The 24,587-nt window shown below is 44.5% G+C and overlaps 1 protein-coding gene across 3 annotated transcripts in view; it reads right to left on the bottom strand.

The window, feature by feature from the left end:
* The window catches only part of CEP295 (centrosomal protein 295), a 510,218-nt gene extending 486,584 nt beyond the window's left edge, over window positions 1-23,634 (bottom strand). For all 3 annotated transcript variants that reach the window (XM_085621392.1, XM_085621393.1, XM_085621394.1), the window contains exons 1-6: window positions 23,500-23,634; window positions 9,949-10,050; window positions 8,054-8,131; window positions 6,122-6,270; window positions 4,263-4,411; window positions 2,408-2,556 (exon numbers count right to left, since the gene is read on the bottom strand). The gene's annotated coding sequence lies outside the window, so the exon portion shown is untranslated. The remainder of the gene's footprint in view (window positions 1-2,407; window positions 2,557-4,262; window positions 4,412-6,121; window positions 6,271-8,053; window positions 8,132-9,948; window positions 10,051-23,499) is intronic.
* Window positions 23,635-24,587: the final 953 nt, after the last annotated feature.

The following is a 24,587-nucleotide window of genomic DNA, read 5'->3' as shown; positions in this document are numbered from 1 at the left end:
CGTCTCCGGCAGGCCCGGGATGCGCAGGTTACATCGACGAGTACGCGCCTCAAGGTCCTCCGTTTTATCCTGTAACACCTGTATAAGACGTCCAAGTTTCTTGTGGTCCACGTCCAACGAAGTCTGTGCTTCTTCAACTTCAGCCATGCGTTCGTCTGACTGATCCAGTCTCTCCGCGTGCTTGTCAATTCGCTCCCCCATTCGATCCATCTGGTATGAGAGGGCGTCGATCTTTGCGCCCAAGGAGGTGATACCGTTTTGCAGTCCTCTCTCCATGGAAAGCAGCAGGCCCCGAATGTCCTGTTCTTCTTCCGGGGGGACAGGGGTGCCACTGACCGCCCCCTCCGCAGGGACCTGAGTTTTGGGGCGCCTCTGCTCAAATTATAGTTTCGTTTCGATTGGGACTTGTAAGACTTGCCCATAGCAGTTGCTGCCGCCGCGTGGCATCGCAAACCTCGTCCTAATAGATAGCCAGCGGTGCCAACCAGGGTGCGCCGATGTGCAGAGTGTCTCACCTGGTGCAGTCCTCACCGGTCCCCTTTCCTGGGGCCTGGCTCCAACTGCGAGTGAAGCGCCGTCTCCGGTTCTCCCCCCTGCGGTTGTCTCCGTTCGGCTTCCCTAAGCCGGTCCACCGTTCTACCACACTCGCATCGATGCTCTTCCTTCGCCTCGCCTCCAAATTTAAGGGCTGGTGTATTGGGCCGGGGGGGGGGGGGGGGTCACCGCGAAGGCTCCCATCCACTCCTCGCCCTCCGCGGCCTGTAATCCAGCGGCGCTGTGTCAAAAAACTACTCTCTCTCAGCGTCACCAGGTTATCCAACTACGGGCTTCACTCCAGACCCCCGCTCACAGTGCACCGTGCACCTTCCTGCAGCGAGCACCCCCGCGTAGAGTACAGCAGCGGCTTCGAGCTGATCCCCCCAATACCCAGGGCGGCCAGTGCTCAGCTAATCTTTGGCCAACGCGGTCTTCCGATCTATACTCCAGTGGTCGCCGTCCCACCGCGCCTCACGTCCACTCCTGCCGCGTCTCCTCCAGATAGCCTGCGGATGGGGACTCCCTGCAGCGTGATTGCCACAGTCCGCAGCTCCAGGGTGCTCCTACAGTGCTCCCCGTATGTCGCCTCCAGCACCCAGTCACTGCGCGCGCAGCTCCAGCCGCTGCTACGCACCTGGCAATGGCTGCCGAGTCTCCTCCGATTCAGGCCCTTCACGGCCCGAGATTCAGTCAATTGTGGAGATGCTGGCCGTCCCAAGCGCCCCTCCCGCTGCTTCCGTGGCACACGGCAACACTCCCGGTGTCACCTCCTGGTCTAGTCTGCCTCCGTGCCCGAGCCTGGGCCGTAAAAGCAGAAGCCTGCGGGACGTGTTGCGGTCCGGCAATCACGCGGGCCGCATGCACAGCGACGCAAGTCCGCCTGTGCGCGCACTTGAGTCCGAGGATTAGCGGCCCAGCGCCGCTCCCAGCTCCGCCGGCCGTCCCACAGTCCTGGCAACGTTCCCTGGCACAAATGTCGCGTCGCTGGTTGGTACACCAAGTCCGGCGCCCAGGTCTTTACTTTGGATGCAGGAACAAGGCTGGTGGGGCCGGATAAATTAAGGATAAATATGCTGTGTGCCGGAGCCCGGGACTCAAGCAGCCATCTTCGCTCCGAGCCAAGCTCCGCCCCCCATTTCAACTCCTGATTAATGTATATATAATGTAATGTAATACCCCTGCAGGAGGGATGGGAGGGTTGGGAAGAAATTTATATATAGAGAAAAATGTACAATAAAGATTATTTAAAATAAAAAAAAGAAACCAACAAAGATGCCTAAATTGGCTTCTTCCCCTAAAAAATTTGAAAAGAATCAAAGCAAGAGGTTTACATAACGAAGGACCTTGAATGTTTGAATCTGGGGGTAGGCAATGTAGGCCTGGGTGGGGGACAAGAGGTGGGGAAATATCATGCAGGTTTTAGCATAACCACTATGCAAACAATGCCCATTTCGGTTGTATGTAAATGCATTTCACCGGAATAGCATAAAAATCTGTAATGGCTCCTACCCACGCAGACCTCTGCAGATGAACTCTTGGTCGAAATCCTTTAGCTGGCTGGATTTATGTAAGAAAGTCTGGATTCTCAGCCTAAATGGGCAGAGTTTGAACAACTTTGACAAGCTCTGAATGGGGAGGGAAAATCAGAGCCTGTGGGATCTTTATTTTTGAAAAACCTCTAGAAACTTATCTTTTCTGTATCCATCACTATTCAGACTTATCCTTGGCCTTTCAAACTCTCGATGTATCACTAGGTCAATCTTTCGGTTCCCAGTATGCTACTGAACTGCTGAACGTTAACAAGAACGATTAAAGTGTTACCTTAATCATTAGACCATATGGGTTTACGTTTTGCAAAGATAACTATTACCTGAAGTTGCAAAACACAAATCTGTCTTCCAACCCGTCAATCCACCTGCTCAACAGGTAAAATCTTCTGGGAGTAACAGTTGTAAAGATGCCTCCTCAGAATGAACGTTGAACAAGGTTAGCTGGCTGATCAAGTCAGATAAACACTACCTATATATAAAAACAAAAACACAGTCAGATACAAATTGATAATATCTGCAGGCCAAGCATATGAGATACACTGAGCTCAGTTCAAGTGTAGGAAGCTTCATAGTTTGAAAACTCTTGAAAACGAAAACTCATCATTGCTCAGTTTGCATGGCACAGGAGTCTCACACAGACAGCTAACACACAGCACACAAGCAGACATATCTCTCACTCACTCACTCACTCCAATATCAATTGCAACAAACTAATAATGCATTCTGAGCTCAGTTCAAGTGTAGGAACAGTCATGGTCCGAGAACTCTGTTTATGTGTAGTCATCATCGCCCAGTATGCACACAGTAACAGCAAACAAAAGGTTAAATATGTCCCATTAGATTGGAAATGCAAATAAAAAGAATTAAAAAAAATAAAAATAATAATAAGAAAAAAAAAAAAGAAATATGTCCCATTAGATACAATCTTATTAAATGGGCTTTGAGGGAGGTACCAATTGATTCTACTGTAAAGTCACTTTAGAATGAAGTAGACGGCCTCTAATATGGCAATAACATTTACATTTCAGTGTAATAATAAAATAAAAAGTGTAAATACGTTACACTTTCATTCTGGTTTCCTATTTCCACAAACATGTTTTATTGGCTGTCATTTATTTTCAATGGCATAGACACATTTATAATAAGAATAACATTTATTTTTAATCTCAGGGAAACCTTTCATCCCCTTCAGGCAAAACGGGAAACAGTTTAGCCGTGTTACTGAGTACAAGGCCAGAGGCATGCATTGCTTGCACCTGTGTCAATACTAACTGCCCCCCATCCCGTTCAATCAACTGCACAGCTTTTTTTCCAAATAAGAAATATAATTGCAAGTACTAATAAGAAGGTTGGGGAGGTCAAAGAGTGTCAGTTGGCAACCGAGAAGAGGTTTAGAGTGATCAGTTACTACTTGTTCTTAAGGAAGACTCTTGTTCCTCTAAAGAGAAATGTTCCTTAGAAACGCAGAAAAAAGTCTAAACTGACTTATTCCCCCTAATAAAAGTGTAAATAGTCCAGGCAAGTGTTTTTTTTTTTTTTTGTTATGTCCTCAGTTTCCCTTTGCTCGCGCCGGGACACTCCTTGGAGTAGCTGTGCGCGTTAGAAGTTGAGTTAACATAACATAACACAACACATATGTAAAGAAAGACTTTGAATGTTTGAATCTGGGGGTAGCCAATATAGGCCTGGGTGGGGAAATATCATGCAGGTTTTAGCATAACCACTATGCAAACAATGGCCATTTCGGTTGTATGTAAATGAATTTCACCGGAATAGCGTAAAAGTCTGTAATGGCTCCTACCCACGCAGACCTCTGCAGATAAACGCCTGGTCTAAATCCATTAGCTGGCTGGATTTATACAAGAAAGTCTGGATTCTCAGCCTAAAAGGGCAGAGTTTGAACACCTTTGGCAGGCTGTGAAAGGGGGGGGGGGGGGGGGGAAATGTCAGAGCCTGTGGGATCTTTACTTTTGAAAAACCTCTAGAAACGTATCTTTTTTCAGTATCCATCACTATTCAGACTTAACCTTGGCCTTTCAAACTCTCGATGTATCACTAGGTCAATCTTTCGGTTCCCAGTATGCTACTGAACTGCTGAACGTTAACAAGAACGATTAAAGTGTTACCTTAATCATTAGACCATATGGGTTTACGTTTTGCAAAGATAACTATTACCTGAAGTTGCAAAACACAAATCTGTCTTCCAACCCGTCAATCCACCTGCTCAACAGGTAAAATCTTCCAGGAGTGACAGTTGTAAAGATGCCTCCTCAGAATGAACGTTTAACAAGGTTAGCTGGCTGATCAAGTCAGATAAACACTACCTATATATAAAAACAAAAACACAGTCAGATACAAATTGATAATATCTGCAGGCCAAGCATATGAGATACACTGAGCTCAGTTCAAGTGTAGGAAGCTTCATAGTTTGAAAACTCTTGAAAACGAAAACTCATCATTGCTCAGTTTGCATGGCACAGGAGTCTCACACAGACAGCTAACACACAGCACACAAGCAGACATATCTCTCACTCACTCACTCACTCACTCCAATATCAATTGCAACAAACCAATAATGCATTCTGAGCTCAGTTCAAGTGTAGGAACAGTCATGGTCCGAGAACTCTGTTTATGTGTAGTCATCATCGCCCAGTATGCACACAGTAACAGCAAACAAAAAGGTTAAATATGTCCCATTAGATTGGAAATGCAAATAAAAAGAATTTAAAAAAATAAAAATAATAATAAGAAAAAAAAAAAAAAGAAATATGTCCCATTAGATACAATCTTATTAAATGGGCTTTGAGGGAGGTACCAATTGATTCTACTGTAAAGTCACTTTAGAATGAAGTAGACGGCCTCTAATATGGCAATAACATTTACATTTCAGTGTAATAATAAAATAAAAAGTGTAAATACGTTACACTTTCATTCTGGTTTCCTATTTCCACAAACATGTTTTATTGGCTGTCATTTATTTTCAATGGCATAGACACATTTATAATAAGAATAACATTTATTTTTAATCTCAGGGAAACCTTTCATCCCCTTCAGGCAAAACGGGAAACAGTTTAGCCGTGTTACTGAGTACAAGGCCAGAGGCATGCATTGCTTGCACCTGTGTCAATACTAACTGCCCCCCATCCCGTTCAATCAACTGCACAGCTTTTTTTCCAAATAAGAAAAATAATTGCAAGTACTAATAAGAAGGTTGGGGAGGTCAAAGTGTCAGTTGGCAACCGAGAAGAGGTTTAGAGTGATCAGTTACTACTTGTTCTTAAGGAAGACTCTTGTTCCTCTAAATAGAAATGTTCATTAGAAACGCAGAAAAAAGTCTAAACTGACTTATTCCCCCTAATAAAAGTGTAAATAATCCAGGCAAGTGTTTTTTTTTTTTTGTTATGTCCTCAGTTTCCCTTTGCTAGCGCCGGGACACTCCTTGGAGTAGCTGTGCGCGTTAGAAGTTGAGTTAACGTAACATAACACAACACATATGTAAAGAAAGACTTTGAATGTTTGAATCTGGGGTAGCCAATATAGGCCTGGGTGGGGAAATGTCATGCAGGTTTTAGCATAACCACTATGCAAACAATGCCCATTTCGGTTGTATTTAAATGAATTTCACCGGAATAGCGTAAAAGTCTGTAATGGCTCCTACCCACGCAGACCTCTGCAGATAAACGCCTGGTCTAAATCCATTAGCTGGCTGGATTTATACAAGAAAGTCTGGATTCTCAGCCTAAAAGGGCAGAGTTTGAACACCTTTGGCAGGCTGTGAAAGGAGGGGGGGCGAGGGGGGGGGGATGTCAGAGCCTGTGGGATCTTTACTTTTGAAAAACCTCTAGAGACTTATCTTTTTTCAGTATCCATCACTATTCAGACTTAACCTTGGCCTTTCAAACTCTCAATGTCTCACTAGGTTGATCTTTCAGTTCCCAGTATGCTACTGGACTGCTGAATGTTAACAAGAATTTTTAAAGTTTTACCTTAATCATTAGCGAATATGGTTTACTTTTTGAAAAGATAATTATTACCTAAAGTTGAAATACACCAATCTGACTTCCAATCCGTCAATCCACCTGCTCAACAGGTAAAATCTTCCAGGAGTGACAGTTGTAAAGATGCCTCCTCAGAATGAACGTTTAACAAGGTTAGCTGGCTGATCAAGTCAGATAAACATTACCTATATATAAAAACAAAAACACAGTCAGATACAAATTGATAATATCTGCAGGCCAAGCATATGAGATACACTGAGCTCAGTTCAAGTGTAGGAAGCTTCATAGTTCGAAAACTCTGAAAACGAAAACTCATCATTGCTCAGTTTGCATTACACAGGAGTCTCACAGAGACAGCTAACACACATGCAGACATTTACATACACACACACACAAACACACTTAACTGCCAATATCAATCACAACAACCCAACAATGCATTCTGAGCTCAGTTCAAGTGTAGGAACAGTCATCGTCAGAGAACTCTGTTTACATGTAGTCATCATCGCTCAGTATGCACACAGTAAATGTACACTTTTACTCCACAAGCAGAATATATGCATATTTTTGTAGAGTTCGCCTGTAAAACATCCACAAGTTCGCGGACAAGGGGGGAAGGGACATAACAGGGATTGGGAAAGAGTTTAATATGTGTAGAAGCGAAGTTGTTACAACAACCTAAACAATACAACTTCTAAAATACACCCCTTCTTCCCCCAACAAAGGACATTCCCGAGCGCATCACCTTTTGGTAGCTCGGACAATCTCATGACTTACTTTTCAGAGAGGAGATTGCATGAGGTAACAACTCAAGAAGCAATATTGTTGAGAGAAACTAGAAATCCAAACAACATGCCATAATAGTACTAAAACATGTAGACGAGATATTGCAATGAACAAAAAGTGAAAAGCGGGGAATAAACAAGACAAGAAATATGTAATTATTTTCCAGTAAACATTAATGAGGCCCAAATATTAACATGAGTATCACTAGTCTCAATCTCTGTGTTCAAGAAAAGGTTAAATCCTCAGAAAGGCAAGCCCTTAACACGACCCAAGACATAAAAATGACAACTATCAGCTAATATGGATGGCCCAAGCAAGGACGCCAATACTTTAAGAAGTTATTATCAGACCTGATGTTTGTTACAGAGCAGAAAAATTAGTCAAGCAGGTCAGGTCCTCAGGTGATGTCCGATTACATCCTGTGTCTTTCAATGCAGAGATGTCTTTCATTTCGGCATAAAAACATGAATTATTAAATATGCAACGAGTGATGAAAGTTTCTTGCATATTCATCTATCCTGTAAATTTATCATGGAGTTATGATAACCAAGCGGACGCAAAAACACATACAGTGATTGTTTAGTTACTTCAATGATGTCATAAGCACTGTGACAAGGGCCACTGGAATTATGTGGAAGGGTTGACTAAATTATGCAGCATATTTTTATACTATTATTTCATTCTTTTTTTTACCCATAGTAATACTGTATGGACATGGACATGCACACCTTCTCCCTACTTCTCAAATGCTGGCAAGGGTTTAATAATCCGGATCTACCAAACAGTATAGACAACGTGTGATCATATAAATCTGGACTATGAAATTTGCCCATGCTCCATGATAGCTTCCCTAGTAATCTACCATGGGCTATATTTACAAGTACCAATTTCAATGTCCTTTCTCTGCCTATATACGGTCCCTCTAAACATCTTGCCTGAGTTTACCAAAAGATCACAGTGGGAAATTAGGTCTACTGCAAAGGTCAGCCCTGCTCTACTCTGGAAATTGAGGATACAACTTGCCTATTTGTTGCGCTAACTCACAACAATACAGTGATTCTTCCAAGAAACAAACTAACCTATACTGCTCCTAGGCACTATTTCTATACATGCATGTACCAAAATACATAAATAACAGTAAAAGGGAACATCTAACCCTCCAAAAATCGACAAAATACAAACCTTCCCCGAAGATAATAGTAGCAGAAGACTTCATCACGGAATTAAATCACTGTTTGAACCAGCTGACCTGGGAAAACGCTTCAAGGAGAAAGAAAAACATCATTATATACATGGTGATAGCATTAGCATGCCCATGAAACGCAAGCGAATGAGCTCCTTCCAAGTGTAGCGACTTTCATAGCCTAAAAAATGTATTGAAATAAAAGTTCATAATTACACTTGCATTTGCTAAGAGAAGTACACACACTAATAGCTCTTACATGCAGAAATCACAAAGAAACAATATACTCAGCAATTAATATCCATAGTTCTTAAAGCTGCCAGTACCAAAAAGAACGAACGCACCATGCATCCAGAACTTAATTCACATGTATGAACTTTGATTGTTTAAAAACTTTGTTGAAATAAACAGATCATTGGGCAGCATGGATTAAAAACAGTCACAAAAGAGGGTAGTAGTGTTCCCTAAAAAATGAACCGATATTGTACACATTGATAGTCAATGGCGTGAATAATAAACAAGTTGCTATAAGTACAGCGGGGTGCTTAGCCAGCATGAGGCACCCACCACCCAAGAGTGCTATTGGCACGTTGAAAACAACATGCACCCAAGTAATAGAGAAATAAGCTAATGCAGCACACCCATCATAAGTAAGATTTTGTTCAAGACAATAAGCAGTATTATGGACAAGTGTCAATCAAAATTCAATAAGTCAGTCCAAATAATCCTAAAATTCCAAGGGATATAATGATGCACAAGGTAATTCACAAGACTTCCGTAGAAAACGTTCTTTTTATTGATTTTCAGAAAAATGTTCCAGCGTATAAAAACAGCCAACACGTGTTTCGTCTGTACTAATAAGTAGTCAGACTTTCTCAAGGATAGAGAAAGTATATGGTAGGTTCGTAGTTCAGTCACAATAAATGAAAAATCCAAAAGAAATCGTGTATCCCAAACAAAGAATGCCTATGATGGAAATGGAGGTGCAGCCTCCGGGTAAACCAAAACTGCTGGCTGGTACAACAATGAGAGTCCAAGTAAAGAAATCGCTAATGTAGTTGGCAATATGTCAATCAAACCAAAATCTGTAGTTGCGAGAATGACGTTCTTGGACCATGTAACGTAAAGAAGAAGTTGAATAGCAGTGTGATCAAGGCTATAATGTGTCAATAGCCTAATAAGGTGGTACGGTTACACTAAAGCTGCACTCAAAAAGTCGAGGGAACAACAACCAGAGGGGTGGCCAGACCAGGTATAAGAAAAGCCAACAGAGCCCTGCACAGATGGTAAGGTTCCAATAAACTACAGATTACCAATATCAAGAAAACAGCCCGATCCTGATAAATCAAGACCTCATGTGTCCGCAAGCCAAACCTTCCGTGCGTGACTTATTGAATTTTGATTGACACTTGTCCATAATACTGCTTATTGTCTTGGACAAAATCTTACTTATGATGGGTGTGCTGTATTAGCTTATTTTTCTGTTGCATTAAAAACAGGTTCAAATGTATCAAAGCACCATAGACTCAACACATCTACACACCCGTTCCCATATGGCATGAACAACTTCCAATATCATACAGCAAACACACTATGTATTCTGAGCTCAGTTCAAGTCAGGAGCCTTCATAGATTGTAATCTAAGTTTAATTGCACTATAATTATTCTTCAGCATTACAAGTCAAACACATACTACTCGAACAGCACACAGGTATGCACGCATCTCAACACAGAAAAACATGTATACACACAATCAAACACAACGATCAACTGCATTATGTGTTATCACTTATTTTCTAAAGGTTTTTGTTGCAAAAAATATAAACATAATACACCTTCAACATATGTGGATATCAGAAACAATAAGATAATTCTTATTTTCCATTTTACAAACCTTATTAAGTCTATATTTCGGATTGTGGTACAAGGTCCCCATTCTTATGTCAGCCGTTCAACATGGCACTTGCTGGAATCAGCTGAAAGTGGTTCAATGGGTCTAAAAATAAAGGTACAAATTAAAATTATGGAAATGAAACGCCATTGAATAAGCACTCATCGCACATTTTGACATATTAATCGCTTTGCTGAATTTAATGTCCAGTCCACATAAAAATATTAACACTTTTGAGCCCAGTGATAATGGCAGAACATTTGCGTAGTTACTACACACCTAAACCATTCCTGTGGATTTTGAGAAATGTAATAATACCACAAATATCCGATTGGTTGCCACCATCAAAAAACTACCAAGTGAAAACAAAGCCAATAGGTCTAACATTTATAATGCAAATGTTGAACTGTCTGGCATCGCCAAGGTTTGTATGTAAAGAAAGTATTGTTTTAAAATAGTACAAGAAACAACTCGAAAATACCGGAGAAAAAGCAAGTACATAACTTATGATATCTCAAAAAACGGCATGGTTTGATTTTTAAAATATGATACACTCGGAAACAGTAAAGGAAACATCAACAGGATAAAGAAGTCAGAATTTAAAGGTAAACTAAAGCTTGCCATGGCCTACTTTACTTTCCACATGATTCAACCATTTGGTTTCCTGTAGTAAGACAGAGAGCAGATTTATGGACCTCCAGGAGGAGAAATGTTATGCTAAGTACACCTTTTGTCTCGGACATCAACCGAGAGTACAGCAGATCAGTCCTTTCCATAACGCTATAAAAGTCTGTTTGCACCAATGGTAAGCTTTCTTGCAATATGTGGAATGCAGAAGCTAAAACAAAAACAATCCTTAAAGTCAGCTCCTCAGTCGAATTCCCGGGAAAAAAATCTCTTGTTGCTGTGTTTCTACAGGCAAGCTGGGAGGTGCAGGGAGCAACAAAGCACAGGAGGTTGTAGGAAGGAGGAAGGGGGGGGGGGGGTCAGGAATTTGAGGAGGAGAAACAGCACTAGGAGAGAGCTACAAAAACACATGCACGCTCATGGAGAGTGGAATGAAAAAGAAAAAAGTAGTCCCCTAAATGTAACGAGAAGGATACAAGTCAGCCAATATATAGCCATAAATAGGCTATGCACCAGGGGACGGACAAACAAAAGAAGAGCAGAATAATCCATTGAATATGAAGCAAGTAAACGAGAGCGACAAAGTCAAACACCAGCATTGGCACTGTATCACCTTATGATAAATCTTAACATGCAGGGTGATTTCAGGGAGCTCAGCATTGAAAGGAAATTAGCACATAGGCAGACCAGAGAAGTCAAAGTCACTGTGAGGCACATCATCAAGGAGGTTGGGATATCAGGAGCAGGGTTTGCTGTGAGCACCAGATAAGTCCTCATAAGGAGGCCAGGTACAGCAGAAGCACAGATTAACACACACTTATCTGTCAGAGGCTGTCCCTTCCAGATGCGAAAGCAGAAAGTAAGGAGGCAAAAAACATCTCACACTGCTCGACAATACAAACAGTGGATGGTTGTCCCATGGGCTGGAAACAAAATGTGACTGAAATTGCCTAAGAGCCACTGGCTGATCGGCACTGACCCAGTTCCTCACTGTATGCATGTGGGCTGAACTAAAGTGTGAATGATACTCCAACAGACCAATGGTTGAAGGAAGCTGTCCCAAAGCCCCTCGGTGCATGAATTATTACTAACAAATTGATGCCTTAATTTTTTTAGATAACAGGCTGGCAAAGACAGCTAAAATGCTGGTAAATTCAATACCAGGTTCATTATCAGGTTCAATATCAGGTTCATTATCTAGACCCACTCCTCTGCTCATGACCAAAAATGGAGCAATAATACCATGTCTATGCCCCAAGCTGTAGTAAGGTCATTACTGAATCAGGGAATCACACCTGGATTTAATGCCTACCTCTAAATGAGTCTGTAAAGTGATATTTGAACCTAGCCATCTCTAAGTTTTGACTTGCTCGGTACACAGTAAAGCAATGTTAAATTCAAACTGAAAATGCTATTCAGAATTTACTTGAGAGTACAAACTGCCTCAGAACATTGACTGGCTGAGAATAATTGCTTGTGGAGTATGCTGAAAAGATCTTTGAGGCAATATGCATAAAAAATAGTTTAGAATATGGCACATACATAGTTACAAAGCACTGGCCCGCTGTACGTGATGGGGGTTTTACAATAGGTAGTGCCGAAGAATGTCAGGCAAGTAGCAAGCACAGATAAAACATCAACTGCACTGGTTTACAACAGAGTGGATGGGACTGGTTATAAACTCTTTAGTGGTGATCCAGCATCTGGGTAGCTACTCTGTGGCAACGTGTTGCTTCACGAATGGTAATTTTTAGCTACTTGCAGAAATGGATAATGGATGGAGGCTGGCTACCTGTACTGGGATCTAGTTCTAGAGAATTGGAACACAAACGAAAAATGACTGCCATCTAATCTTCCTCTACTACCTTATGTTGGCTACTGTGGGTTCAGTAGAAGCTGAGGACAATGGGTCCACTAGACCGCTAACTACAGGATACTCACTTACTTCTTGGGTCATTTCTGGATTATGGTCAGGGAAGCCACGAGTAAGACCACACATGGCATCTAAACCTTGCCTGGTAATATGTGTAGGAAGCTGGCTCTTTATATAGTGGACCAGAACGAGATACACTGTGTAAAGAGTCCAAGCAAACACTAAATGGTTTACAGATCCACAAATGATAACCCAGATGCTCTCTTTTGTGGTAGTGTGGGCGAGCAGTTAGGCTTATCGGAGGGCAGTGCAAAGCAATTTGTTGTACTCACAGGCAATAAATGAGACATATTCAAGAATAAATCAGAGACCAATTTAGAATAATAATAATAAGTATTTTTATATAAATTTTGACACCAAGAACTTTATCAAGAAAGTACTTTTTTTAAATATTGAATTTTGCAGGTAAGCAAAACAGTTATTTAGATGCACCTTTGCGCACAATGCTTTCCTATGGGAGAAAACGTATAGATACTATACAGGTATTTACGGTCGGCTTCTGAGGGGTCTCTTTGGAGTCTTAAGGTTGCAGGGTGCCAAGGTCCAAAGTACCACCAGAATTTGCTCGTTACTTTCCCTGGGGCGCCCGGGTGCAGAGGTGCTGGTCAGGTTGGTAGCTGTGTGTGCTATGCCAGTAAGGAAAATGGGGTAGAAACAGGCTGCGGAGGGGGATTTGGGGACAAGTCCGGGAGCTTCCAACGGGGGCTCAGGTCACAAGGGCCGGGGGGACAACGGGGCACAGCGGATTGTTGGTACCAGGGCCAGGGTGAAAACCAGAAAGGTTGGCTGAGCTCTATGCATCCTGGAGCCTAGCTGTCTTCGGTTGAGGGTGCAAAAATCAGGACAGCTGGGCAACCCTGGAAGTGGGTCTCTGAGGTGCTGGCGTCCCTAGATAGCCGGGGAGCAGCAACTTGGTCGACCGGACATTGCGTTTCGGAGCGTGTCGACTGCAGGGCAGTAGCTCCTCTACCCCAAAGGAGACATGCTGGTAATTTGCGAAGGGCTGGCAGTCTCCCAGGATTATTGGTAGCTGGTCGAGATTTGGCACTTGCAGGCATTGGTCCCACAATTCCAAAGCAGTCCTCAGCTCTCACTTTACTCATGGCTCTTCTTTGTCCTCTCTGCTATATCCGTTGAATTGGAGTTCCTGGTGTCAGGGGTGTCACCTAAATACTCAATTATGGGGCATTACAGGGATTGACAGGCATCAGCCAATGGGCTGCTTACCTTTAGAGTGTCTACACTCTCTATATGACCATTTCCTATGGGAAGTAAGCATAACCCTGACCCAAAGAGCCTAATTCTGCCAAAACTAATATGGTGGAATTCTAAAAGTTGTGTCCACTTCAGGTAGCCCACCTTAGGGGTGGTACTAACCCAAGATGGGAAAATGACTCCTAACTAGCTAATTTTTCCGCCTGCCCAAGGGGCATGGGCTGGGGGTGGCATTTACCCTGCCTGAGGAAGCCTTGGGTCGCATATCAAAGTTGGCAGAGGCCTCTGAAGACTCCTGCTTTGATAGGTTGTTCACTTATCCATCCTACTTGGAGGAGTTGACAGCATCTTCAGCTAGAGCAGGCAAAGTTTCTGCCCTCAGAGAGTTGGGTATCTCTGAGGTGCCCTCTGGGTGCATGCATTAATAAATCCATCGCTGGAATCAGTGTAGGTTTATTAATAAGTGATGTTTGATCCCAAACATCTCTAGTTTCAGTGAAGCAATCATGTAGCTGGGAAACTCGTAAATACCAGTGTCCAGCACATGCTCTCAAATATCTTCCCTGTTCACTTGTAATAGCTAAGAACCGACTCAGACATCACAGGGACATATCTGCTCATGTACACATGTCCACACATGTAGTACAGTGCTCCCTGACTTAGGGCTGGCCGTAATGCCTGCTGTAGGGACCATCTTTAGTACCCTATGGCCTAGGCACCATGGATACAATTTACTAGGGACTTACAGGGGGTGCTAAAGGTATTTCCAATTGGAGGAAAAACTGTACAGTTTAGTGAAAAAGATCTGGCACTGGGGACCTGGATAGCAGGAACACGGTGCACTTCTGTCAAAATTGCAGATACCAGGCCAAAGGTGGAGGTGACCAGGTCAAAAAGGAGCACTTTCCTACAATGTGTTGTTAGTTGCACTGCCTTTCAACTATTATATCAATTTGTTCTCTTATTTCACATTTGTTGTTGTCTCCCTCTTGGTTACCCAGTTAGTCCTCAATAAGCAATGTACCATTTGTTATGTACTGAGTATCTCCCTTATTTTGTACCTTTCGTCGACCAGTGTGTTTGCAGTAGCATCAGAGCTTTCACTTAGATTACAGATCAGCTCATGGCTCAAAGCAACACCATCTGCCAAAACCAGCAAGGCCTGTAAAGCTATATGTACATCATATTGTCCACCCAGCTAGTAAAACATACATAGCTGTTTATCTAAATCTTACAACTGGTTCAGACCTATCGGTCTTTGCAATCTCGAGACTGGATTGTACCATTCCTTGACAGAGTCAATTACATTCTGGAGAGTAAACTCCAGTCAATTGTTTCTCTCTGCAGCTACTGCTCCTAGCAAGTCTATCTCTGCTCACAAGCAGAATTCTTAGAGGGTGAGAAGGGCTTTCAGTAGGTGCACATCTCCAAAACCTGACACTGATACAATATGCCATGCATTCTCAACAGGATGACTTACTGGTCAACTTTTACAATGGCGTTCCAGACCTGACTCATTGTGCGGTACAGGTGTTCTGGATCGTGATTTGCAGCGAGCGCCAATGGAGTCCTCCCAAAGTTACAAAAATCTTTGATGAGGCACTGAGGATGGTCTGAAGAAGAGTCTGGTAGATCTCATAGATGTTAATCAGATGGGCATTGCTTTGGTGAGATGGAAGAGGACCAGAACCTGGAGGGCAATTCTGAAGTCTGCCTCCTACTGGAATGGTGTCAGTCTGCAGCGCACTGACAACTGATTTAGGTCTTCCCTTCATGAACAATGTGGGCACTTAAGTCAAGGCTGGTGTCAATGTAAAAGCCCATGGACTTGATAGATTCACTCCTTTGAACGCTGACATCACCTATATTAAATTGTATCCTATTTGCAGTCACACGCAAGATCTAGCTCCATCTTGTTGGGTTTCAGTTTGAGGTAACTCATGCTGACCATGGCTTTTATCATAAAGCAGTGATTCACAGGTTGTCCATACTGGACTGACAAGGGTCGCAGTCTTAGTTATTGGCAAGGTAAAAAGTTAAATGAATTTACGTGGGTAAAAGAATCACACTTGGCTGTCCTTAATAACCATATTTTATTTATCTTGCCATGGAAACTTTAGTGTTTGCTTTCTGAAGGTAGAGTATATTTTAGGCATCTCATTTGGGGACATGCAGTTTAAAAACCTTGTAATATGCTGAAAACCTATTGATATTTATGAGGAATCCATAAAATTATTATTACTTCGCTTTAATTTTATGACTTGCTAAAGACAATTTCTGATCACAAGATGTATCAAACTATAACTGCGGTGTTCCAAAATTATTATTTGCTACTACAAGCAACACTTTTCAAAGTGAAAGGTTTGGTAGGATCAGAGAGTTAAAATATTTGAGTGTTAATTTACATGGCAATACACAGAAATTGATGGAGTCCAGTATCAGTTGGATTTTGCAAATGTTAAATAGGAATTAAAAAACAGGAAGTTTTGCTTTTGTGATGAGTGAAAATCGTCTTGAATATGCATGATGCCCTCAACTTTGAACATGTTTTGCATTTTCCCAGTACCCCTAGTAGATCATTCGAACATGTAAAGTTATGTTTTAGGGAGTCACAAAACGTATACTTTGATAATATTGCTATTTCGACTGAGGATGAGATGTTGATTTATCTGTGGTATTTTTCTTTTTTGTGCTGATTTACTACCTAGGCAACAGAGCACTTTACAAATAACTATTGACAAAAAATACACTAGAGTAGAGGCCAGGGAAGGAAGCAGTATGGCTTAAGTACTCAGTCTATTAGCCTTAGAGGTGGCTTCTGAAATTGAGCCAACATGTTTTTTCTGAAAGATTGCATCCGATGTGTCCAGGAGAGTATTCCACAATATGTCGGCTTTGCAATAGAAGGCCTGGTGAACAATCTTGACTTCCGCAAGTGGGCTCGGTCTCCTGAGTTTCTTTTTCATGGGGTGGAATGAAGGTTGCCCAGTAAGTGGCTAGGAGACCAAAAATAGTAGAGATATTTCTGTTATGCAGACCAGTTTAACAAAAATTCTGGTCTCCAAGAGGAGAGCACTTGAAGGTCTTTTAGAATGGTTGACTGCGTTATCTGCACCCAATAAGTCAGGTCAAAACAAGCAAAATAGCATTGAGAGACAAAAAAAAACAAGCATTGCATAGCCAATAGGTCTCGCTTTTGGGACCTTATATGTATGTAGTTATGCAGCACAATATCCTTGGTGCAACAACATCAACTGTTGCATGGCTAAACACTTATAAAGGTCCCAAAGGCGAGACCTATTGGCTATGCCAATGCTTGTTATTTTTTGTTCTTGGGGGAAAGCGGGCTAGTGTCAGGAGGGTCAAGGGTGAGTGCCAGGGAGGTGAGGAGTGAATGCCAGGAGGGATAAGGGTGTCCCTCGATGTTCACGGCTGTAATACGTGCCTGCTGCTGATTAGCACTTGTCTTGCGTGTGATGTCATCCTTCTTTATTCAACACTGACAACAACAAGCACAATGAAGCGAGGAAGACTGGGACGGCGATCAGGGCCTGGTGTTATGCATCAGAAGCCTTCTCAGTGCATCTGGTTCTTTGCCACCGAGGAGCAGACACCAGACAGGGGTGATATATGGGGCGTGGGCGGAGGAGACAACGCCAGGGAACATGCAGCTAGCTGCCATCGTGTGACTCCTGTAATGACGCCGATGTAGCAGTGCCAGGACCAAATGGGTCAGTCACCAGGACCGGCCTGAGTGGGGACCAGGGCGGGCGGAAAGGGAGGAGCAGAGGGCTAGGGACGGCAGTTATCCGTTAGCCCTGGATGAAAAGAGAGGCTAATAAAGGAGCTGACTAGCAAGATCCTGTGTCCGTGTCTTTTGTATCCCCGGGGATACTACAACTGGCGACGAAGGTTTTCGAGCTTCCACGTGTGCGTGAAGCGATCGACGAGACACGCCAGCTCGCCTCACGTGTGAGGCTGGGAGCACGACGACAGAAGTGCCCACCGGGATTCCACCCCGGCGGCAACATATCAGGAGCTCGCCTCGCGTGTGGAGGCTGGAGCGGAAAGCCCAAGAAGCCAACCGGGAGCCCACCCCGGCGGCGACTGGCCCGGAGCTGCTCGCCCTGCGTGTGGGGCTGGAGCGCTATACTTGAAGAGCCTACTGGGAGCCCACCCCGGCGGCAATGGTGAATAGTGCCCAAAACAGAAGAAAACAACCTCACCTGGCGTGGTAGCAGTGCCCAAAAGCGGAGCCCCGGTGAGTGAAATCGAGTGAAATCAAGCGCTAATGAGCGCGGTGTCTCCGGTGTTTGAAAAGCCAAAATCTCGCTGTACACGAGATTCTTGCGGCGGCCATCTTTAAGTCAGGCAGCTGAGCCAAACAGCAAACAAGCATTGATAAATGACACGGAAGTAACAAACAAGCATTGGTAAATGCAATAGCAGCAACAAACAAACATTGGTAAATGCAATAGCAGCAACAAACAAACATTGGTAAATGCAACAGAAGTAACAAATAAGCATTGGTGAAGGCAACAGAAGCAACGAACAAGCATTGGCGAAGGTAACAGAAGTAACAAACAAGCACTGGCGAGTGCAACAGAAGTAACAAACAAGCACTGGCGAGTGCAACAGAAGTAACAAACAAGCACTGGCGAGTGCAACAAAACTAACAAACAAACACTGGCGAGTGTAACGGAGAGCATACAAAGTCTGTAAAAGCAATCAGCAATAACAGTCGAACGATGCCTGACCCAGCTCCCACAAGCATATTCGGAGCCTCATTCCTGCGCCGCCCTGAGCCCCTCGTTCTTGAATCTGGTGGGGGCATGGGTCCGCGATGGCAAGAATGGATAGAAGATTTTGAGAACTTCATGAAAGCGTCCAATGGTGACGGACCTTCAAGAACAACTGTTCGCTCTCAAGAACCTGATTGGCAAGGAAATTGGACAAATCATAAAGGAACTGCCTGCTGAATCCTCTGGTGCCTATTACAAAGTCCGCGAAGCACTGGATCGCAAGTTCCTACAGAAAAGGAACGTTGACTACGAGCGGTACACATTTAATCTGGCCGCACAAGAGAAAGGTGAGCAAATGGAGGTATTCGTCACACGTCTGAGACGACTGGCGAGATACTGTGAGTTTGAGAAGTTTTCAACCGAAGACGCTCTTCGGCTGAGAGTCATAGAAGGCTGCCTCTCGGAACCACTGAGACGCAAATTGCTCAAGAGAAGCTACTCGCTGGACGAGATTGAAGAGATGACGAGAGTAGATGAACAAGCCGATAAACACGCGAAGAAAATAGAAGCCGGGAAGGGAACAAGCATTCAGAATGGAGTCTCGGCAAATGCATGGAAGATCCCCACCACAGGTGCGATCCAAGAAACACCACCACCAGTCAAACAAAGGACACAAAGGCAGAACCCACACCAGGGAACGATAAGACAGACAACTCAAATGCTACAGATGCGGTTACGACTTCCCACATGCCGAAGCATGCTCGGCACTAGGACAACAATGCCGAAAGTGTGGTAGAGGCAACCATTTTGAAAGCATGTGCGGGGCGATACCCAAAGGTGATCAACAGGGAAGACACCGGCAACATCAGCCCTCAAGCCGTCGTCACCATGTCAGAGCAGTCCAGGATAGACGAGACTCATCCACTGGGTCGTCACAATCCAGCTGCCACTCTTGCAGGACATATCAGTCTCGACGGTCGTCATCAAGAATCCCGATCCACATCACCCATCCCTCAAGACCGAAAGGAATATGTTTTTTGTGTAGCCGACCCTGGTCGGCTCAAAGAGTACCCGCGATTGGACATCATAATTGGTACTCACCCCACAAAGTTTGTGCTAGACAGTGGGGGCCTAACTAAACTACTTGCCCGTAACAGAATACCAACGAATGAAGTCACCTCCCAAGCTGGATAACGCACATGTACGAGTATACACGTGGATGTCCAAAAAGCCACTAACGTGTCTTGGGAAATTTGCAACAGAACTGTCGTACCAAGATTGCACAATGTCAGCCTACATCCATGTCATCGAGGGGCCTGAGGCCGACTGCCTCCTGAGCCTAGCCACTGCAGAACGACTGAAACTAGTTGATATCTTATACCGAGTGGCTGACAAACCAGCTATCATCCAAAAATTCCCCAAGCTCTTTCAAGGCCTGGGAAAAATGAAAGACTGCCAAGTAAGACTACACATAAACGAACAAGTCACACCGGTAGCACAGCATCACCGGAAAATTTCGTTTCACCTGCAAGAAGCCGTGGAGAAGGAGCTACAAGATCTACTGGAAGCGGACATCATAGAAAGAACAGAGGGACCAACGCCATGGGTCTCCCCGGTGGTGGTAGTGCCGAAGAAAGGGGAAACCAACAGAGTACGCCTATGTGTGGATATGAGAGCGCCCAACATGGCGATAGAGAGAGACACCCAGGCCCTCACATCAGTGACATGATCACGTCACTTAACGGAGCCATGACATTTTCAAAACTAGACCTCAACAAAGGATACCACCAGGTAGAATTGCATGAAAGATCGAGATATATCACAACATTCTCGACACACATCGGGCTATTCAGGTATAGAAGACTGAGTTTCGGAGTGTCATCAGCAGCGGAAATATTCCGAGAGGCAATCAGGAGAACAATACATCACATTCCACATGTCCTAAACTACAGCGATGACATCCTCGTATATGGCGCAACAACTCAAGAACAAGACAAAGCTCTAGATCAGGTCTGTCATGCACTCATGGAAGCCAACCTCACACTCAACAGAGACAAGTGTGAATTTCACAAAACGACGCTGAAGTTTCTCGGCCACATATTCTCTGGAAGTGGCATGAAACCAGACCCAGAAAAGGTAGCAGTGCTAAACGACACGCCGAGCCCTGAGCATGTGGGAGATGTACGATCGTTCCTAGGCATGGCCAGCTACTGCTCCAGGTACATACCTGACTATGCCACGTTAAGTTATCCGCTGAGGATGCTCACCAAGCAAGGACAACCTTTCCAATGGTTCACGCAATGTGAAGGGCGTTCAGAGAGTTCAAAAGAACGGTAGAGTCAGCCAAAAATTTGGCTTACTTCAATCCGAAAAAGAAAACAGAGATAACAGTGGACGCCAGCCCCGTAGGACTAGGAGTCATCCTAGCACAATATGAGAGAGAAGAAGATCAGCGACACATAGTGGCGTATGCCAGCAGAAGCCTAACAGACACGGAGAGAGCGTATTCACAGCCAGAAAAAGAAAGCCTGGCCGTCGTCTGGGCCTGTGAACACTTTCATATTTTCATCTTTGGGAAACACTTTACACGAGTGACTGACCATCAAGCCCTGACCACGATTATTGGAAACCCGCAAGCAAAAATGCCACCAAGAATAGAGCGATGGGGCCTCCGACTCCAGGAATACACCTACACCACCATTCACAAGCCAGGAAAAGCTGCAAACCCCGCAGACTACATGTCCCGGCACCCCATCAGATCCAGCGAATCAGAACAATCAATTGCGGATGAATACATCCACTTCGTAGTAGACCAAGCGAGACCTCCGGCCGTTCCACTGGAAGCCATTTGTGAAGCGACGCAAACAGATGCCACCCTGCAAGAGGTGAAACGTCTGATTCAAACGAACAGCTGGAGACACACGCAAAACAATGAACAAAACGACCAAGAAATGGCGGCATTCAAACATGTCCACGACGAACTGTCAATAGCAACAAATGGTCTTGTGTTAAGAGACACCAGAATAGTGATACCACGACAACTCAGACAAGGGGTCATCAATTTAGCGCATGAAGGGCACCGGGGCATAGTAGCCACAAAAAGAGCACTCTGTGAGAGAGTCTGGTTTCCGACACTAGACATGATGGTAGAGACAACTCTGAACGATTGCCCGCAATGTCAACTGGTGAGCCGTTCGGATCCTCCCGCACCGCTACAAATGTCTCCACTACCGGAGGGTGTCTAGCAACACATTGCCATTGATTTCTTTGGGCCAATAAAATCCGGCCAATATGTCCTGGTCGTCATGGACGAGTACTCCAGATTCCCCAATGCGCAACTGTGCTCATCCACGAAAGCATCGTGTACCATACCCATACTAGAGGAGGTCTTTGCCGCATGGGGCATTTCCCTAGTGGTGAAGTCAGATAACGGGCCTCCATTCAACAGCCACGACTTTGCTGCTTTTGCTCAACACCTCAACTTCAAGCACCGCAAGATTACACCATTGTGGCCGCAGGCCAACGGAATGGTTGAACGCTTCATGTCCACAATAAAGAAAGCCATTCAGCAAGCAGAACTCACTGGAAAGAGCTTTCAGATGGCACTCAACGAGGTACTGCGAGCATACTGAAACACGCCTCATTCGACCACAGGCAAATGTCCGGCCACTCTCATGCTAGGACGCCCAGTGCGCACCAGGCTACCGATGAGGACGATGGCAGCGGATGAACGATATCCCGATTCTGACCATGAGGAGATGGCAGCCAGAGACAAGATAAAGAAAGAAAAGATGAAGGACTATGCGGATGAACGGCGACGTGCCACGCCCCCTCAAATACAAGAAGGAGACTGGGTGCTGGCACGACAAGAGCAACCCCGGAAGACAGACAGCAAGTATCATGAGGTTCCGCTGAAAGTGATACAACAAAAAGGAACCATGATCACTGCAGAGAAAGACGGAAGAAGACTCACCAGGAACGTGACGTATTTTAAGAAGTGCGGACCCAACATTAAGGAACTACTGACTGAACTGAAAATAGAGAAGAGAGAACCAGAAACACTGCCGCACCACAGTCAGGCATTGATGGAAATGGCCGACGAGAACGAGCGTGACAACCCTGAACCCCAAGCACGCCCCAGACGGGTCATCACAAAACCGTCTCGCCTTATTGAGGAACTTTGAAGAGACAGCTGCTTTGTTGGTCATATTATGTTTTTTTATTTACAGAGGGGGGGAGATGTAATGACGCCGATGTAGCAGTGCCAGGACCAAACAGGTCAGGCACTAGGACCAGCCTGATTGGGGACCAGGGCGGGGCGGAAAGGGAGGAGCAGAGGGCTAGGGACGGCAGTTAGCCGTTAGCCCTGGATGAAGAGAAAGGCTAATAAAGGAGCTGACTAGCAAGATCCTGTGTCCCTGTCTTTTGTATCCCCGGGGATACTACAACTCCCGTTTGTGTACTAAAGGGGGGGGGGGGGCTGGTGTGGAGTGTGAAAGTGAAAGGGAGGGAAGTATGCGACTGCTAAAAGTGTTTAACAGGGCCGGCTCGGTCATGTCCCTTATAACAACACGTACATTCTTGTTAAAGTTTCCTTGGAGTCTGCGGAAATGGGGGCCGTTCTCTGAAGGAGTGAAGAGCTAATTTAAAGAGACACGAAGGCAACTTTCATATCCTATGTTGATGTGATTTCCGCAGCAATCCCATCCTTTCCTGTCCGATAACAGCACCACCTTTCTATGGCACTTTAGTGGCTTGAAACGTATCATCCTAACCTGTCTGCGAGAGCCACAGCCAGGGCCACTGGAAATATGTGACTGTGCGACCGCGGTGTTTTTCTCATAATTATGGATTTGCTGCATTTCCCTCATAATCCATCTGCTGCAAAACCTGCAGATTTTAAGAAAACATTTATTTGTTTCTAGCTCAAACCGTTCAAAAGTTACTAACATGTCTTAAATCTTCGCGGATGAGACCAACATTTTCATTCAACGAAACCACCTTCACCCTCCCCTTCACCACGGCTGCGAAACATACCAAGCCCAAGGCAGCGGCTGGAACAAGACCAAGGCTCTGGGTATTCCAAGCAGCAAATAGCTGCTCACACTCGGCAGACCAAGCCGTAGCCCTTCATGAGCTGCAATTCTGCTCGCGCCGGTTAATGACGTAACCTGTTCCATGGCTACGCGATACAAACGTCTTCAATAACTATAGAAATGAGACAGACCAGCAGAAAGTAGATATGAACATAAAAAACACACTCACGCATCCAGACTCCATTGGGCTCGTTGGAGTAACTAAGGTCCTATTTTAAACTGGCGTTGTGCCCTTTGATAGTAAACGAACACTGTCCCTAAAACAAACAAAACATACCGCGATAAATTGTCATTCAGATATCATTTGTTTCTCAAAAGGCGCTAGACTAAGATATTGAAAAAATATAAATATGTATATCTATTTATTTGCATTTAAGTATTAGGTCCAAACATGTTTATTTCTGTGAGATTGTATAGTCAGTAGTTTGGACCTGGCGGTAAGTAAAGAGAGCCGGGTGTTTGTGTAGTTAGGTGGAATAAAACAGTCAGCCACGTCATACAAGAAAGAATTATTTGAGTACAGGCTTATCTCTCAAAAATAGCTGGAATGGTTTGAAAATATGTAGATGTGTGCTTCTGTGGTGAACGTATAATGAGTTTTAATTTACTTCCGTTCTCTGGAATCTGCTTTATAACAGTCTAATTCATGATAACGCTATCGTGTTCTGACTCTTAGCGTCGTAGCAGCAAACTATATCCGCTCCATTTTTACTCCTCTCTTCCAAGATGGCTGCAGCGGTCTTCGCCTTTTGGTCGCGTCACCGGTGGCGGTTTATGTAGCGATGCTGTTACCGGGAGACAGCCGGCGAGTGCTGCGGGCAGGGGGAATGGGCTGCAAGGATGAGCCAGCAGGGGGCGGCGCTGCAGACCTACAACAACGAGCTGGTGAAATGCGAGAGGGGGCGAAAAGAGGCCTGTCTGGTCGGGCACTTGAGAGGGGCATTCGGGAGGGTGCCTGTGGGGGACCTGTCAGATGCGCAGAGCTGCGAAAGGGGTGTTCTAGTGAAGACTGTGGAAGGCACTAGAAAA

This window comes from Triturus cristatus, chromosome 8 (assembly GCF_964204655.1).
Source record: "Triturus cristatus chromosome 8, aTriCri1.1, whole genome shotgun sequence".
Lineage (NCBI taxonomy): Eukaryota > Metazoa > Chordata > Amphibia > Caudata > Salamandridae > Triturus > Triturus cristatus.
Note: the sequence above shows the minus strand (reverse complement) of the source record. Positions and strands in the feature narration are given on the sequence as shown.